The following is a 17,414-nucleotide window of genomic DNA, read 5'->3' as shown; positions in this document are numbered from 1 at the left end:
GGACTCTGTACACAAATAGAAGAAAATAAGTTTGGAGAGAAGCAATGTAGCTTCCTAACGATAACTGATAACTAAAATATCACACCAGATATCATTCTACTGAAAGAAATATACATATACTATATGATACAAATTCACATAAACTCTGAGGCTAATGTAACTAATATTCAAAGAAGCTTTCAGCTAGGTTCGGCTATTTTTATGCTTGCTAAACTCTAGATCCTTGGAGTTATGTATTTAAGCTCCTCTACTTAATTATCATGAAAGAGAACAATTTCAGTCTATCTAGTTCATAGTAGATATTCACTCCATATATTTTGATGAAATAAATCGGTGGATGAATGAAATACTAGAATACTAGTCAGTACTTGTCTGATTCATAGGAAGTGGGAGTGTTAGAATGGCTTAGCTTCCTCCTGAAAGTAACACCCCCTGGACAGCTTACAAGTGATCATCACGGATTATTTGGGATACACAGAATTCTACTTTAAGACACTCATTCTGGTTAAATACATTTATTTTTAGGAGGTCTGTTAAAGGGGTAATATATTAGCAATCATTAATAGCTAATCAGGACTTAAGCTTGAAGTTCAAGGATGAAGATAGGTCAAATCAAGCTCTTGAAATGGGAAAAGGAGAGGGGAAGATGTCTGGCAGCAGCAGGTCTTATGCGGCATGCTTGGGCATAAGATGTCAATTTTAAACTTATCTGGAGAATGTCAACAATATCAATTTCAAGCTCAAATGTCAGGGATCCCGATTTGGTCAATCTGTAATGCAGCTAGCAGTTTGTATTTTAGCTTGTTTACTACACGATTCCAGAGCACATGGTCCAGGTGACACAATTGCATAAGGAGGATTCTGATGTTATCTTCTTAAAATTCTTAATGGTTTTTGAAAAAGGCATCTTGAATTTTTTATTTTGCACTGGAGCCTGCAGATAATGTAAGTAGGCCCACAACTATGTGAGGGAAGCCATCTTGGTCCTCTAGATCTGCCTATCCACAAGTTAAGACCCGTAAGTGACCTACTTGATGCCATGAGGAGCAGAAGGATCACCCAGCTCAGCCAAATTGGTGATATATAATAGTACAGTTGTTTTTATAAGTCATTATGGTTTTGGTAGCTTGTTACACAGCAGTAGGTAAAAAGTTTAGAAATCTTAAGGTTGAGTTGTCTTTGTGACAGCCAAATGGAGACATCCAGGAGTGGCATCTCTGACTTGAAAATAAATATTTGAGAACCATCAGTGTATAGATGATTCTAAAGCCACAGGACTGAATAACTGACTTACTAAGGGAGTGAGCTTAGGTTAAGGAGAAGACCAAAGACTAACTTCTTGACTATAAGTGAGACCAAAGACTAACTTCTTGACTATGGTGAGAGCTAACGATGGAAATCAAGAACAGCCAAGAGGTCATAGGAGAACCAAGAGAAAATAGAGTCCAGGTGGCCAAGGAAAGTAAACATGTTATGGAGACTCACTCAATGTTCTCAAATACTATAGCTCAAAAGCAGGCGAGGGCTAAGAATCATCCACTGAATGTTGTACTATGGGTTTATTAGTGACATTGATTAGGAGCAGTTTCATGGAGTGGAGACCAAGGGACCTGTTATGGTTTGGGTCTCAAGTATCCCCCAAACACTCATGTGTTGAAGGCTTGGTTCCCAACTGAGGGCACTATTGGGAGATAGCAGACCTAGTGGAAAGAAGTTAGGTCATTGACGGTGATATTAAGACCCCAGACCCTTTTTCTCTCTGTTTTGCTCTCTGGCTGCCATGAGGTAAGCAGATTTGCTCCACCACATGGTCCTCACCACGTGCTGCCTCTCCACAGATTCAAAAGCAATGGAGTCAACTGATCACGAATGGAAACCTCTCAAACAGTGAATCAAAATAAGCCTTTCTTGTTTAAAGTATTTGTCTCAGGTACTTTGTCACCAAAACAGAAAGCTGACTAACACAGGGCCTGACTGGAATTCAAGAAGAGAATGGAGAGCAGAAAATAGAGCTTGCAAACACAAACACCCTTTCAATGACTTTGGCAGTAAAGGGAAATTACATCTGAAGAGAAATTTAGGCAGGCTCCAGAAGTTTCTGTTTTGTTGCTCCATAGGAGGGAGAATATTGCAGTAGAAAGAAAAGTGATGATGCAGAGAAATGGATAACTAAGCAAAGTGATTTCAGATGGTACATAGTAAATGCTGTGAAGAAACCAAATATTACATGAGATCTAGAGAAATCTTGAGCTCTTACTTTAGATAAAGTGGTTAGAGAAGCCCTCTCTGAGATATTTGAGTGGAGATTGAAAGAATTTTTCTGTAAGTCAGGGGAAAGAAGATGGGAGACTGGGGAGGGCCACAGCCGTGGGGAGAAGGTTAGGTTACCTTGGGACTTTTGGGGTGTGTGTCAGGAAGCCAATGCTGCTGAAGAGAAGTGAGCAAGACAAGAGAAGCTGAAGCCGAAGCAGGTCCCAGAGGTGGTCATTGTTTGTAGATCACGATAAGTTTAGATTTTATTGGAAGTTCAAAGCAAGTGCCTGGAGGGATTTAAACAGGAGAATGTTTTAATATGATCATTAATAATGTTGCTAATAACAATTTTATCATCTTACATTTTCAAAGTACTTTATGGTTTATGAGTGCTAATCTCATAAGTGGAGGCTTGCGTTGTTCGAATCATTTGCCTGAGTCTTAGCACAGACTCAGGCATTGAGCTCAGTAGTTAGTGCGGAGAATGGCCTCAAAACCCAGTTTTACCATTCGCACCGTCGGTGACCATTTCCCAGCACCCAGGTCTGCTATTCTTACCACTTGTCCAGATCCTACTCCAATCTCTGCTGCACCTCAGCAGACATACTCCAGGGCTGTTGTTCAGTAGGTCTTTTCTTTGTTTCTTGAACACATCGGGATTAGCCCTAACCATTTTGCAATTTTTTTTGCCTTCTGTCCCCTACCCAAAGGGTCAGATGACCTGCTTCCTGCTGTCCAGCTTCTCCATTACTCCTCATCCTGAACTCTTACAGTTATTGTTGGCTGCTGTCCTCATTTTATATGGTTATAATTATTTCTTGGAGGCCAAGGACCTTGCTTGTTTTGTATTCCTTTTGATCAATCTTGTTAGGCACAGAATAAAGAATAACATACACCTCAGGGAAATGAATCAATGTATTCCAAAGGCAAAGCTTGTTTTCATTTGGAGCTCTGGAATCCCTCACCTATCTATGTATTCTTAACAAGGTTGTGAAGTAGTCATGATGGACACTATTTAAGAACTTCTGGTAGAAGTAGCTCTGGACCTATTAGAAGGTACTGTGTGTGATGAAAGCAGTGTTCTATAAGATGCTGGGAACATTGACTTGAACCAAAAAGAGAAGCTTTTTAAATTTATAGATTGTTTGAGAAAACAAATTTTTCTACAATCTACAATTGAAAACATTCATCTTAAGTGAGAAACTTAACTTTTATTGGAAATGAAAAATTTGACATTTTAACCAGATTGGATTAAGAATTATGTCAGCTATATAAGACTCGGTTACTAGAGACCCATATATTTGATTAAAATCAATGAGATTTGTGATTGAATCAAACTAATTTTGTTTTAAAAGCCTATAACACAGTCCTTCACTTGAGTCTATTCCATTTTCATGTTAATTTGTTAGCGATTTTGACCATTAGTTTTGGGCATAATTCAACAACCAAGAGAACCCTCTTAAATCTCTGAGACAGAGAAAGTACTTCCCTACTAAAGCACATATTTTAATCAATGGATAGTTATTGAAGACTTGCATATTAATTATTTAGGTTTCTGTTTGGAATTAGTTGCATATGGTTTTGTTCTTAAATCTAAAATATATACTTTGGCTTGTACAATCAGATGTGAAGATGAATGTCAACATCACAGAGGAACAGGGCTGATCTAAGTGAAATTGTGATCTAAGTGGCATAGAAACAACACAGAATTAACCATAAAGCTGATGTCAGAGAGTTAGTGACTGAAAATGCTCCAAAGACCTAAGTGGTCTCAACTTATTGAAAAGCCCCCTAATTAGAAGGTTGAAAAGACCCAGTCTCTATCATCTTCATTGTGGAAATGGGCCAAAGTAAATACAAATTCCCTAAAATATCATTTATTTTTGACCAGCAGCTGCCTCAGAGAAATAACATTGTTATGATACTATTATTAATTGCAGAAAAGTTTAAAGTTATTAACGATTTAGTATAAAACCATCTGTATCAAATCATTCAGCTGATACACAGATATTATGGAAAATTGAGTTTAGTATGAGACATATAGTGCAGAACAAAATTTTTTCAGCTAGAGTGTAATTTTTTTTCTGCCTTATGTGGGAATAAAATAATTCTTTTTTGAGTTTAAAGATATCAAGAGGAAAAAGGAAAAATCTCAGCCTAATACTGCAATTACCTTATTCACTAATAGAAGAATAATGCGTAGCTATAGCCTTTCCTGTACACAGATTACAAAAATAAGGAACTACTTTTACAGTAAGCCAAATCACTAGATCATATTTTTACACCACTAAATCCCAGTAATATGGAAAATAATCTGTCAGGAAATCTACAAATGATTCAACAGCAAGTTGAGACTTGGAAACAAAAAGAATTGCAGAGTATCCACCTGTATCAGCTTAGCTATAATTATGTAGATAAAATTATGTGTAATTTTTTTCGCTCAGTTACTATTTATTCAGGTCATTCAATAGGTACTAATGAAGAACCTACTACAAACAAAGGGCAGGGTTAGACAGTACTAGAGAAGCACAGCTAAGCAGGATGCCATCTGTCTTATAGTCTGGTCCGGGAGGGAGACGAGAACACAACCAAGTCTAACCTATGCTCAGCTGAGACAGGTATCTGGTCCAATGGTTTAAAAGAAAGTGCCATTTATTTTAACCTATCTTAAAATAAAAAATAAAAAGGAGTGGGGATGTAGCTCAGTGGTAAAAAGCCCCTAGGTTCAATCGTTAGTACAAAAAAAAAATTCAGCTCCAATAAACATCTGCAGGTGAAGCCTCCCCCTACCCTCAGGTGGCGTCTGCCCCTCCACTCTTGGTATCTCTATAGCATTTGGAGCCACCATGCTTAGAACTCTCCAGGCTGCAGTCCCTGTGAACAGCAGGTGTAGAAGAGAATCATTTTGGATTCTCTGTTTGCAGGGTGGGTAATATAGTTGGAGGTGGGCAGCAGGCAACTATCATCCCATCTGTGACTCAGGAAGAACATTGGTTTTAAGGTAAAGACTTGTGAAAAATCTGCATAGATATGGCTATAGGATTACATAAAACTTAAGGAAAAAAGTAATGACTCAGTTTAGTACAAATTGAGTTTCAAAAGTTTCTAAGAAAATCATATTTTATTGTTTAAATGCAGAACTGGCTATTGATGTCTTTGCTAAACTTGTAATCTAGAAATGCATGGCCAAAACTAAAGTACAGTATTTGGTGCTCAGCTCAACATTTTTTTTTAATTGAAGAAATTTATAATAAAGTAATAAAAACTCCTATCAAAATACAGTGTAGAAAAACCCTGTCTGAGCAATTCTAAGAGTCAGTATCTTAATGAGAAAATTGAATGCTTACCTGGGGAATGTAGTGTTCGAGGAACTACCACATACAGCCATGAGCACAAGGGGGCTGCTTGTGCGAGGGTCAACGATTAGCTCCCAAATGTCAGTCAATTCATGACTGAATAAACCCTGTTGTAAGAACAAACCCAGATGTGAGCTGAACACCGTGGTTGGCAGATCTGTAAAATGATGCCCCAGAGACAGGCATCATGGTGAGTCCAAGAAAAAAAAATTGTGAGGCCTCAGAACTTACTCAAAGTTATCATTCTAAGAAAAAATAGGGGATTCTTTTGTGGCCGACTATATTGAGAAAGGCTGTTTAGAGAGGATTTTTGTTCTAAGGGGAAAAAGAAGGTAGGTCTTCACTTTCAGCACCTGCTGTCCCAAGCGCTGACAGATGTGTAGTTGATTGGCTTTTTCCACGTTAGGAGAGAGGAAGAAAGTGCCTGGGATCCCACAACTTGGGAAGGGAGGATGGCAGAGTGAAGAAAGAGATGTGGGAACCATTCTTGTCAAAGCCCGAGGAGGTGGGAATGGAGAGCAACTTTAGTAATAGGTCAGTTGAGCCTGCCTTGGCCAGAGCTCTCCAAGTTTTTCCACTGTCCACAGATGAAGGAAAAAAAAAAAAAGACCTTCAAATGTTCTGTGTTATCATGGGAGCACATAATTTCTGGCAAATTATCTGTAATTTCTCCCTCATTCTTCCTCATTCAAAAATAAAGCCTGTGGAGGTGCAAATCAGAAAGACTGACATTGAATCCCCTCTCCTTTACACACATCAGTCTCACACGTGAGCTGGAAAACAAGAGCAAGAGAAGCTCTGGAGCTATGGATTAATACAAGTTTAATGTGCTCTCAGGGGAGCAGACAGAGGGGCTTTTGTGTCTCAGCCATTTCAAGTTCAGAGAAGAAGAGCCCATGAAACCTCGGGCTCATCCCCATGTCTGATGAGAAGTTGTTCACATAAATGCATCTTTAGAAATAAAAAAAAAATAGTGCTTAAAAAACAACTGGGGTGGGGGATAGAAACTGGGGGACTGAGAAGTTGCAGGGGATAGGAGCAGGGACAGGGGGGAAGCTGGGAAGGCTCTAGGAGCAGACGTTGTTCTGTTGTTATTTCACGTGAACAGGAGGCCAGGACAGGTGACAGGGTGAGGAGCCCCGCAGCAGGCCCCAAAAGCAATCTTTTGTTCTCTGGGAGGCAACACACCCACACGATGGTTTAGATATATGCATCTTTCTTCCCTTTTGTCCCCTTCAACTTTTGAAAGCTTCATGGGCAATGTGTATTTTTAAGTCTTTAAGTACCCGCTCAATCATAGGGGATTTTCCACAAGCACTTACAAAAATGCAGATTACACTGTAAAAATGCTTTTCAGTCCATAAAAGTCCATTTTTTACTGAGTAAATTTCTTTATGATGTTTAACTTTGGTTCAGGTTCTGATTCCGAGAAGGGAAATCTGGTGGACTGAGAAGGCAAAACAACGTGGAAAGAAGAAAGGCCCGGGATAGCCATTTAAAACACAATCAGACCTTGTTTATGTGATATGGACTCCGAGCTTTCCTCTTCAAAAATGCATGCGATTAAGAAAATACTTTGCGAACCTAATAATAGTCCCTGAAACCTGAGATCCACCTCTCGTCTTTCTGACTCTGGGGAATGCACTTAATAAGAACGTATGTTTTTAATACACTGATTCTTAGCAACAAAGTAGTTCTTTAATTAGTACAAAACTTGAATAATGCACTGCCATTATTGTGCCTAGCACGTAGCGTTCAGTGACTTGTACTGGCAGATTCGTTTACATATGTCACCACTGTACTTGTAATTTAGTTTAACACCAAGTCAATGTGCTGTGGTGTGTGTGTGTGTGTGTGTGTGTGTGTGTGTGTGTGTGAATATTTCCCCACAGTTGTTTCATGGGACTTCTCAGTGGTAACCAAACTGGTGTTCATTTCAGGGACTCTGAATCAGTCAAAGAGACTGTTCCTTGCAGATATCCACAATATCCTTTTCTCACACTTGGGCATCCAGTGGCTCCCTAAGAGCTCATGTTTTGAAGGCATTACTTAATATTATCTTTTAAAAAGGAAAATTAGCTGTGTATACTTTTGCCAAGAAAGATAGTGTCTTCTGAGTAAGTTAAATCAAAACGAAAACACGGGCCTTGGAAGAGGCCTGTGAGACCCAGTCAGATGGCTAATTCGTGAGAAAGACCAGATGCAGATGATCTGACACATCCCTTTTCAGTTTTAATTTTTCTGATCTCTCACGTAGAGACATACAGTTTACTGATCCAGGGAATCAGTTTTTGGCAGAGAAACAAAAAAAAAAATTTTTATTCCACATGACCGACTTGCCCAAAAGGAGGATGTCCGAAAAAGCATGCGTGCCAGACCCAGATCAATCTCCATCAAAATCATCTTGTCTCTACAGGTGCTGTGGTGAGAAGCCTCAGATGAAAAAGGACTCAAAAAAAAAAATGAGGCAATCTCACCTCACAACTATTTAAAACTGCTGTCCTTTCTCTCGATAAACCCTTTGTAAGAAATGTGTAGTTCATTCCCTCACTTCACGCTGGATTTAAATGGGCAGATTGCAGCAGGATTTAAAAAAACTTTTTCGTCATGACTTAAGTCCCTCAGATTTAGTGTATTTTGTTTTTCTGAACGTCTAACCAGTACAAACCGTAGCCACCGATATTAAGATGGAGAATTCCTTCCTTTGGTATTCACAAGCATAACATACATAATCCTTTATCTCTGGCAGACCTATTAGCTTCTTGGCCTTTGGCTGGTCGATGTATACAATATCTATAGTTATTGCATGCAAGTACTCTCATCTGACTTGGAAACTCTTTGATCAAACCAGCTAAACTTGATTTTCCAGATTATTCGAGAGACAAGGCACACAACTATCAGCTTTACAAGTCCTGGCAAGCCATCAAGACCCTATACTCCCCACTTGGTTTATCAGAATCTGAGGTAAACAGGGAGCCAGTTCTCATTTAAATATGTAGCATCGGGATCTTGCCTTGACTTTCACAGTTGTAGCAGCCGAAGAAAAACAACAGTCAAAGTAAGAAAAAGGTTTCCTTGGCATGGGTGCCAAGCTAAATAATGACACCCAAAGCAAAAACATGCTTCACTGAAACTAAACTTCAGTCAATTCAGCCTCCTTAAAACAAAGCTTTTTTTGTGATTTCAAAAGTGAACATTGTACTATGCTCTGGCAGCCATTTGTATGTTTTTGAATGATCCGATTATGCATAAATCCCCGGCCTACAGACCTTTCAGCACCTCAAACCCATGAGTGATTTGAAAACATGACTGAACATTTCTCTATAGGTGCCAGCTCTCTTCTTCCTCTTAACCTTTTAAAACATACCTTTTGGATGACAATGCTTTGACACACGTCCTTGGGTTCTCTCTCATTACCATGGAAATATTTATGGGGGATCAACGTTGGGTTCTCTCTCATTACCATGGAAATATTTATGGGGGATCAAGGGCTTGATTTCCTTTTCCCTGGGAACCCACATTTTTCTTCCCCCGCTCATCTATTTCTCGCTTTGTTGATGTGGCTTTCTATTGGGTTCCTGGAGGGAGAATTATTTGAAGATGCCAACCATGGCCACCTTTGTAACTATGCCATCTGTAATAGAAGGGAACAAATGAAAATCAGAGATTTCTTTTTCTGTTTTGTTTTTTAAAAATTCAAGCTGTGATGTCTACGTCTTTGAACAGCAATGTGTCTGCTCGGTCGGTGAGTGTCTATCAGACTAGCAGAGTATAAATGGCTGAGAACACGTGGTGGAGGCAGAGGAGGTTAGCACAGCAAGGGACGCTTTCTCAGGGCTGCTCTTCTTTGTGAGCAGTTCAGTTCAAGGTCGACATAGACTCTGGGAAGGTGCCCTTTTCGAGGCAAAAGTTTTTGGTACATCCTGAACCAGGTCCCGCGCAATTTCCAGTAGACTTAATTTTTCTTCCCAAACTGGCTAAATTCCTAAATGGCCATTTCATTCTCCATCTTGGAAGTTTCTGCAGATGTCAACAAGGAAACTTTCCTTACCTCTCTGTAGGGCAGCAGTCAGCTGTTCTCATTAAGCACTGAAGAATCAGTTCACTGGGGGTTGCCTCTTGCACTAAGACCAGGCAGGAGTGAGTGACAAGCATGGTGAAATCTAGAAATGACGCTTTCTAATAGGGTAGATCCTCCTAAGAGACTGCAAAACTTGTAAGCCAGATTCTCCAAGGGCCACCCCAATGCCCTGGGGTAGCCATAAACTGATCTCTTAAAGCCAATGCTGGGAGAACAAAGCCCTCAAGCTGTCACAGGACTTACCTGAAAATCGATCAGCCTTTAAGAAGAATAGGTAACTGTATTTAGGGAGAAGAAAATTCTTATAGATCTCAGCAGGTATTGACCCTTTCTGTATCTATGTTTACCTGTACATGTGTGTAGGTGGAAAACTGCACTGTCTTGTTTTTCTTTTCTTACCTCTGACAACTTCTTAGTTTGTTTTGCTCTTAAGTCTCTCTCTAGCTAGAAAACATTGCTTACTGGTGGGGTTTCAATTGCCAGCTCTATGGTAAGGATTCCCAAGACTGTCTTTTTTTTTTTTTTAAAGCTGCAAAGTTTTGGCATAATTTGTTTTTTTTTAAATTCTTATTGGTGCATTATAATTATACATAATAGTGGAATTCGTTATTAACATATTCCTACATGCACACAATAGAACAATAAAATTTGGTCAGTTTTGTTCCTCATCAAGTCTAAATCTTGAGTCAACACTGTTCTTAAGATTTCAATGTTGTTTATCCAACAAACCATTACATATCTGCACTCAGATGTCTCCCAGAGACCTCAAACTCAGCTGTCCAACATTGTCATCAGATGCATGCCTCATTCTGCTCTGTGATCTGTGACCTATGACCTGCTTCTCAGAGAAGATTACTTCCTTGCCACATGGTTCAAGGCAAGGAAGCCTTGATTCTTCCCCTTTCCTTACTCCCTATGTCTAAGCAAACCAGGTCCTACTGATTCTAATCCTTCCAAAATCTCTTAGATCTCCCCATTTTGCTCCATCCTCTTTGGCACACGTGGCACAAAGCTTTGTGCCATCTCCTGCCTGGATCATTAGCTGGGTTCCTTGTCCTGCGTGTTCTTGGACTTGGTTTACCCGTACCTTTTACCTCTTTACCCTGAATTTCTTGATGGCCTCCTTCAGTGACTGTCTTTCGGTTCTTTCAAACTCTTTTCCTTCAGGAACCTCCCTCTTGAGTTGTTGGTTGTTTTTGGCTTGGTGACATTTGCTCCTCCTAACACCTGGATGAGGCCACTCAGCTTTTAAGTCTCCCTTAGTTCCTGGCTCTGTTTTTAGGAACCCTAAACAGAACCCCTCTGTTGTTTCCACTCTGAGTTAGGGTGCCTTCTATTGCCCCTCAGCTGCACACCCTCCATTTATCTCTGTGGATAGGATGGTCTCTTCAGGAGTTTTCATTTTCTCATAAGTCCTTTGGGGAAAGTGATTTGCCAGACATCTACTGTCTAGTACATTGCTAATAAATATTTGGGAGAAAAAAATAAAGAACTAATGAATACCTCAAAACAGGGCCCATTAATATGAGCAGGGCCCCTCTTGCTGGGTGAAACAAATTCTGTGTCTCCTTCATTCTTTATTTCTGAGTCCAATGCTGGTAGAATCATATTTAATCCAACAGAAAGAGGAGGTCAAGAAACTGTTAGGATTTGCAGGACCTCTAAAGATCATCTTCAATTTACAGATAAAATTACAAAAGCCCAGGGAGACTCCCTTATTTCCCTATCCTTTTATAGAGGACTCCTGTAATTCCTGTCTTAGGATATTTTTTTCCAGGCCTTTAAAATTTTGCCATTTTGGTATAGACAAAATATGTGATTTGTTTGTTTGCTTTCATTTGATTTCCCATGGATCACACCGAGTTGAATATATTTCTAACACTTAACAGCCAACTGAGGTTTCTTTTTACTCAATTGCCTGTATACAGCCTTTGCTCATTTCTGATTGGATCATTTGGTTTTTCTTACACGTTTTTGGGAACTCCTTCTATACTCTGTCTACTAATTCTTAGTCATTTACAGGAATTGTAAACATCCAGTAAATCTGAAGGTACATCTCACCTGTGGCCCACTGACTCTACGCTTAGGCAGATACCATTGAGAGAAACTCTCACACATGCCCAGGGAAGTATTTGAGAGATGTTTACTTTTTGTAAAAGCACAAAATTGAAAATACCTACATGTACATTTACCTCCCCGTGTGTTTCACCTACCCTGAATAAATCATTAAATTATGATATGTTCATATAATGGAAATAAGGAGCTTAAATGGATGAACTGGATTTACATGTTAGCAACAGAGATGGTGGTAGAAAATATCAATACACACAGTATTTCACAGGCCCAAGTTTGAAAATCCCAAGAAACATTCTAAATAATGTTCATGAGCAAATACATATAGGATAAAAGCAAAGGACACACACTGCAGAACACTGCTTTCATCTGGGCAGAAGGCAGGATTAAGATAGGGCAGTCGACGGGGCCTGTGATGTGTCTTCTTTAAAAGAGATTTGTGGGAAACAGAAAAATATTAACATGTGTTAAATAAGAGCTGTGGGTAACTATATGACCATCACGTTATTTTTTATTCTTTGTGAGGGCTTGAAATACTTCCTAAAAAAAAAAAAAGCAATGACAGAATGTGTGCATCTTTGAAGTCTGGGAAAACAGGATGCACTTGAGGAACTAACTTACAGATGGAGGAGAGGGTTCCAGTGACTGTCAGGAAAAGTTTCTAGTGGGGGGTTAAAAAAAAAAGAGAGAAAAGGAAAAGAAAGTAAAGAAAGGCTGATCATGAGATACCTTGCTAGCTGATCAGGGTAGGGAGGAGTTAGAAACCTATAAATATTAAAATTACTAGAAAGAGAAATACATCAGTGGGAGCGATACTTTTAGGTTAAACCTTTCTAATCCATATACAGCAATAGATTATAGCCTAAGAAATAACTCAAAGTTCATCAAGGCAAACTCTTTCATATTAGTCATTTAAAAAAAAAAGCCCAGAAAAGTTGAAATGTAAAGAGGAGAGAGGGATTTTGTATGTGGATATTAGGATAAGCATAATCAAGTCATTCTCTAATTTTCTATTAGCTGACTACTTAGGTGATATAACAACTGTACTGTAGAGACAGATTTTTGAGAATGTTACAGGGGATAGGTGAATTTTGATTAGGAGGTAAGGATATTGTGACTAATGCAGACTTTGGGGCTTCCAAAAGGTAACACCAAATGTGCTGTTGCTTGCGATATGAGGTATTCAGAATGGAGGCATTCATGGAGGACATTGGAGTCAAACTGCTGCTACCCCACCATGGTGCCAGCTGGGTCCAGCTTGCTGGCTGATCAATATCACTCTGGATTCCCCCAGCTTTTATGGCTCCTCCAATAAAGTCTATCTAGTTAGGTGACCCAAGGCTAAGAGATAACTGCGAGGACCTTCTATGAAGATATACAAAAGGTGACTTATGGTCATCACTAAAGTCAGTCATTGTGACTTTTCTGGTTATGGGCAAGTTGTGAGACCTGGTATGCACCACTAGCGTCCATCTTTGCTTCGTTTACATAAGTCTGAGGATCACTATCAGATATGACACTGGTAAAGATAAAGTAGGCAGCTGACTGCAGCACGAACCACTGTCTAAATCAGCTCATCCACAGCTTTACCATCACAAGTGACCTCACACTCCCCGCCAGTTAGAGATACAGACGCCAGAGGGGCTTGACACCTCCTCAGACATGAATACAGGGGGACTGTTCAGAGAAGAGGGTCTTCTGAAAGTATAATTAGGAGCTTTGCTTCTACAGCATATCAATACTACAGTGAATTTACTGCATTAGCTAATTGCATCTTTTAAAGGAATAGGGAGCTTTGTCCTCAAAAAATGAGATATAAGACTGGCAGACTTCAGTATGTTGATGACAGGCTAGACTAAACTAAAGAAAAAGAAAGAAATATCAGAGAATTGAACTTCTCTTGGTCACCTCTCATTCAGACCCCACCAGGCTAGCTCCCTCTATTTTGTATGTTCTTAGGACCTTAAGTTGTCCTTTGTAATGCTTATAAATATTTTAATTAACTACAAATTTGTGTGATTTTTTATTTTATTTTTTTTCAGGGCCGAGGACCAAACTCAGGGCCTTGCGTGTGCTAGGCAAGCACTCTGCCAGTGAGCTAAATCCCCAATCCCTTTGTTGTTTATTCTTCTAGATAGACTGTAGACTCCAAGAGTCTAGGAACTACATCTCCTTTATGGTTTGCAATATCCTGGAACCTAGCCTGGTGCCGAGTTTATAGTAGGCGCTCAGCATGTACTTGTTGAATGAATGTGATTAAATGAATGAATAAGAACAAAATGAGTGAATGAAGAATGAGTAAATCAATGGGTGGTGTATGTGGAGGCCCAGGAAGGACAATGAGGAGGGTAGATCCATGAGGGGAGATCATAGGAAGGGCTCTGTTCTTCAGCTCATCAACATGAGACCGGGATAGGAGTGGCAAATGTTTTAGGGTCAGGAAGGAGACATCCCTGGGCAGTGAGGGAACCAAGAAATTTTCTGAGAATAAAGGAAATGTTATCCCTGGATGTTGTACAAAGTCAAATTTGTTATATTTCTTAATTTCTCCTGGGTTAGCCACAGGAGAATGATCTGAGTGAAACTACTGCATGTCACCCTACTACCTCAAACGACAATAGTATCTAGAGAAGGACCATGAAGATATTGCTTTAAATTTAAGTGCACTCAGTGTAGAGTTTATAAGTGTTGGATGCTCGTAATCCTTAAAATTTTCACACAAGGGTTTACCATCACTGGCATTATCTTTTATAACATAATTGAACTACCTATTCTTGCAATGACTTAGGAATAAAGGCATTGGGTAAATATGAAATGGTATTACTATACCATAACCATTTGATTCTCGATGACTTACCTTAAGGAACAGAGTCTTGCTACCACTTTCCCATGATATTTAAAGCTTGGGTTATGAGATTCCCAGAATAGGAAGTATAAAAATCCAGAACACAGAATTCAGTCATCTGTTTGATCTAACTCTCTTCCCTGTTTACCTTATAACTATATCTACATTGCCCCAAACATAGAAATTTTATATTTTATATTTTAAATATTTTACCTTTTGTCCTGAGGTTAATATAGAGGTATAAATTTCATGGTGATCATCACTGATATTTATGTTAAAAACTGGCACTTCAAGTCATTTTTTTGGTTTAGAATATACTAAGAGCTTGGTGATACTATTGCTTCTTTTGAAGATGTTGCAAGTATGAATGGGTCAAAGGTATAGTTTGACCAGTGTGTCGAGAAGGTGGCACATTGTTTCTATAATAAGGAGGTACTATCATTATTATTATTATTATTATTATTATTATTATTATTTTGAGAGAGAGAGACAGAGAGAGAAAGAGAGAGAGATAGAGAGAGAGAGAGAATTTTTTTAATATTTATTTTTTAGTTTTCGGTGGACACAACATCTTTGTTTTACGTGATGCTGAGGATCAAACCCAGTGCCCCGCGCATGCCAGGTGAGTGCGCTACTGCTTGAGCCACATCCCCAGCCCACTATTATTATTTTTAAAAATACAACCTCCTTAGCTTCCTTTGTTCAAATTGTGTATGTATGTAGAGACATGAAATTTTCCCCAACTTTTTGAGAATGGATAATATTTCAAATTTTTAAAATAGACTTCAAGAGCAGTTTTATCAGAAAAACCAAGCAGAAAGAGTTTCTATTACCTCCTCTCTCCCCAAGCTGCACAGTTTCTCCTATTAACATCTTGCTTTGTTGTGGCACATTTTTACAATTGGTGAACCAATATGGTTATATTATTATTAACTAAAGTTCACAGTAGACATCAGATTTCACTCTTTGTACTCTCCAGTTCTGTGGGTTTTGATAAATGCACAATGTCAAGTATCCATCATTACAGTAACATAAAGAACAGTTTCACTGCCATAAACATTTCTTGTGCTTCATTTATTCATCCTTCTTTTTTCCTCACAAAACCCGCAGTCAAATAATTTTATAGAAAGTTGAATCTTATTATTCCAATAGTGAATTGAATAATGCCAGAAACACAATTAAAAACTAATGGGCCATGTATAATATTTAATTCTCATTCTATTATTATTTTCATCTTCTTATTACTTCAAGTTCTACTTTTGAACAGTACACTTTATGAACATGAATTTGTGTAATTACTTGGAAAGCTTATCAATTAATTCTTTTCATCATCTATTTTTATCTCTAGTATTGGGAGTCCCCTTCCCCCCCCAAAAAAAAAGATATGTCTGGAATAAGAATGGAAATTTTGTTCCAAATTTTTCTTCCTTATTATTGAAGGTAAGGGACATGCAACTGTCAACTGCAGCTCATTTGTGAGTGTATTCGCCCCTGGTTTCCAAGTCCTCAGTATAATCGCATATCTCTGTCAGGCATACCATCTGCAACATTAAGAATTGTTACCAAATACCTAAACGTGCACAGCACTGTTAGGTGTGACCCATGGGAACTGCTTGACAGTCATTCTCTGGATCCCTGAGACCTGCCCAGAGCTTTCCTTGCCTCCCAGACAGGGTGCTGGGATTAGGGTCAACTTCTACTTGGCATTGTCAAGCAAGCAGGGAGATCCTTGGAGTGGATGCCCTTCCCACTGATGTTGCCTTAGTGTGTCACGCTTAACCAAAGGGACAAAAATCTCCCAGCTCTACAGCAACTGAACTCCCTAAAGAATAGCTTGCCTAATTCATATATTACCCTCCCTAGCCTTCACAGAATCCAACACTTCCTCTGAAGCATGGTACTCAATTTTTTTTCATATTAGTTCAAAAATAAAGCCTGTTGAATACATTACCATGGCTACTCCTCTAATTAATGAAAAGATGGTGCTGAGTTTAAAAACAATTCACTCTTTCCAGATCCAAGTTACTTTTAGGAGCTATTATAAACCATTACCTTTCTCTACATCAGAGGTGTCTCATGACTAAAGGTTGAGACAGCCCCCATGATGCTCTTTAACAATGACTCTTGTGTTTCTTTTGGTAAACTCATAATGTTAATTACACTCTGCAGCAGATGGCGCGCCTTCCATCAAGGACCTCAATGCACCTAACAAATGCTCTGAGTCATCAAAGCTCTCCTATAATGGAGGTAAGTATCTATGGTCACAATTTTTATAGTTACAGAAGCACAAAGAAAGTTAAGTGTTTTGTTTTTTAAAGTAGAATATATTTTCGTCAAAAGTTTTAGTCATAATTTCTGAAAGCACAGAAAGCTCAATGAGCATGTACAGAATGAATATGAATGAAATGTCTCATCAGCAAGATTTGGGTTTCCTGGCAAAGAATACCTGCATAATATTAATTATTTTGAAGAACTACAGGTGACCCTATCAGAAATTGTCTCTTGCTCATGAGTCCATTTTTACAATGATTAGTGTAGAAAATCACTATTTGATCATCATAGTGATAAGGTAAATCTTGAAAACAGAAATGGTCATTATTTTTTGTAACATGATGTAGAAACATTGAAACTTAGAGCTAAAAGATTCCAGAGATTATTTAGTCAAGCACTTTTGTATTTTAGATGAGAAAATTGAGATCTGGAAAGGTTAATAAGTGGCTTGCATGAAATCACTCAGCTTTTAAAACATTTATTTAATTTCTTTGTATTCTCCCCTATTTCAGAAAAGGTTTAATTTGACTTGTCT

General features: G+C 38.7%; 1 long non-coding RNA gene across 1 annotated transcript in view; it reads left to right on the top strand.

The window, feature by feature from the left end:
• The window catches only part of LOC131424377 (uncharacterized), a 33,631-nt gene extending 16,793 nt beyond the window's left edge, over positions 1-16,838 (top strand). Inside the window, exons 2-3 of the long non-coding RNA XR_009227253.1 lie at positions 15,161-15,230; positions 16,778-16,838. This is a non-coding gene — a long non-coding RNA (uncharacterized LOC131424377). The remainder of the gene's footprint in view (positions 1-15,160; positions 15,231-16,777) is intronic.
• The last annotated feature ends 576 nt before the right edge of the window (positions 16,839-17,414 follow it).

This window comes from Marmota monax, unplaced genomic scaffold (genome assembly GCF_021218885.2).
Source record: "Marmota monax isolate L192 unplaced genomic scaffold, Marmota_monax_Labrador192_F-V1.1 WCK01_AAM20220418_F8-fsc00137, whole genome shotgun sequence".
Taxonomy (NCBI): Eukaryota; Metazoa; Chordata; class Mammalia; order Rodentia; family Sciuridae; genus Marmota; species Marmota monax.
The sequence above is the reverse complement of the archived record's forward strand: the minus strand, read 5'-3'. Positions and strand labels throughout refer to the sequence as shown.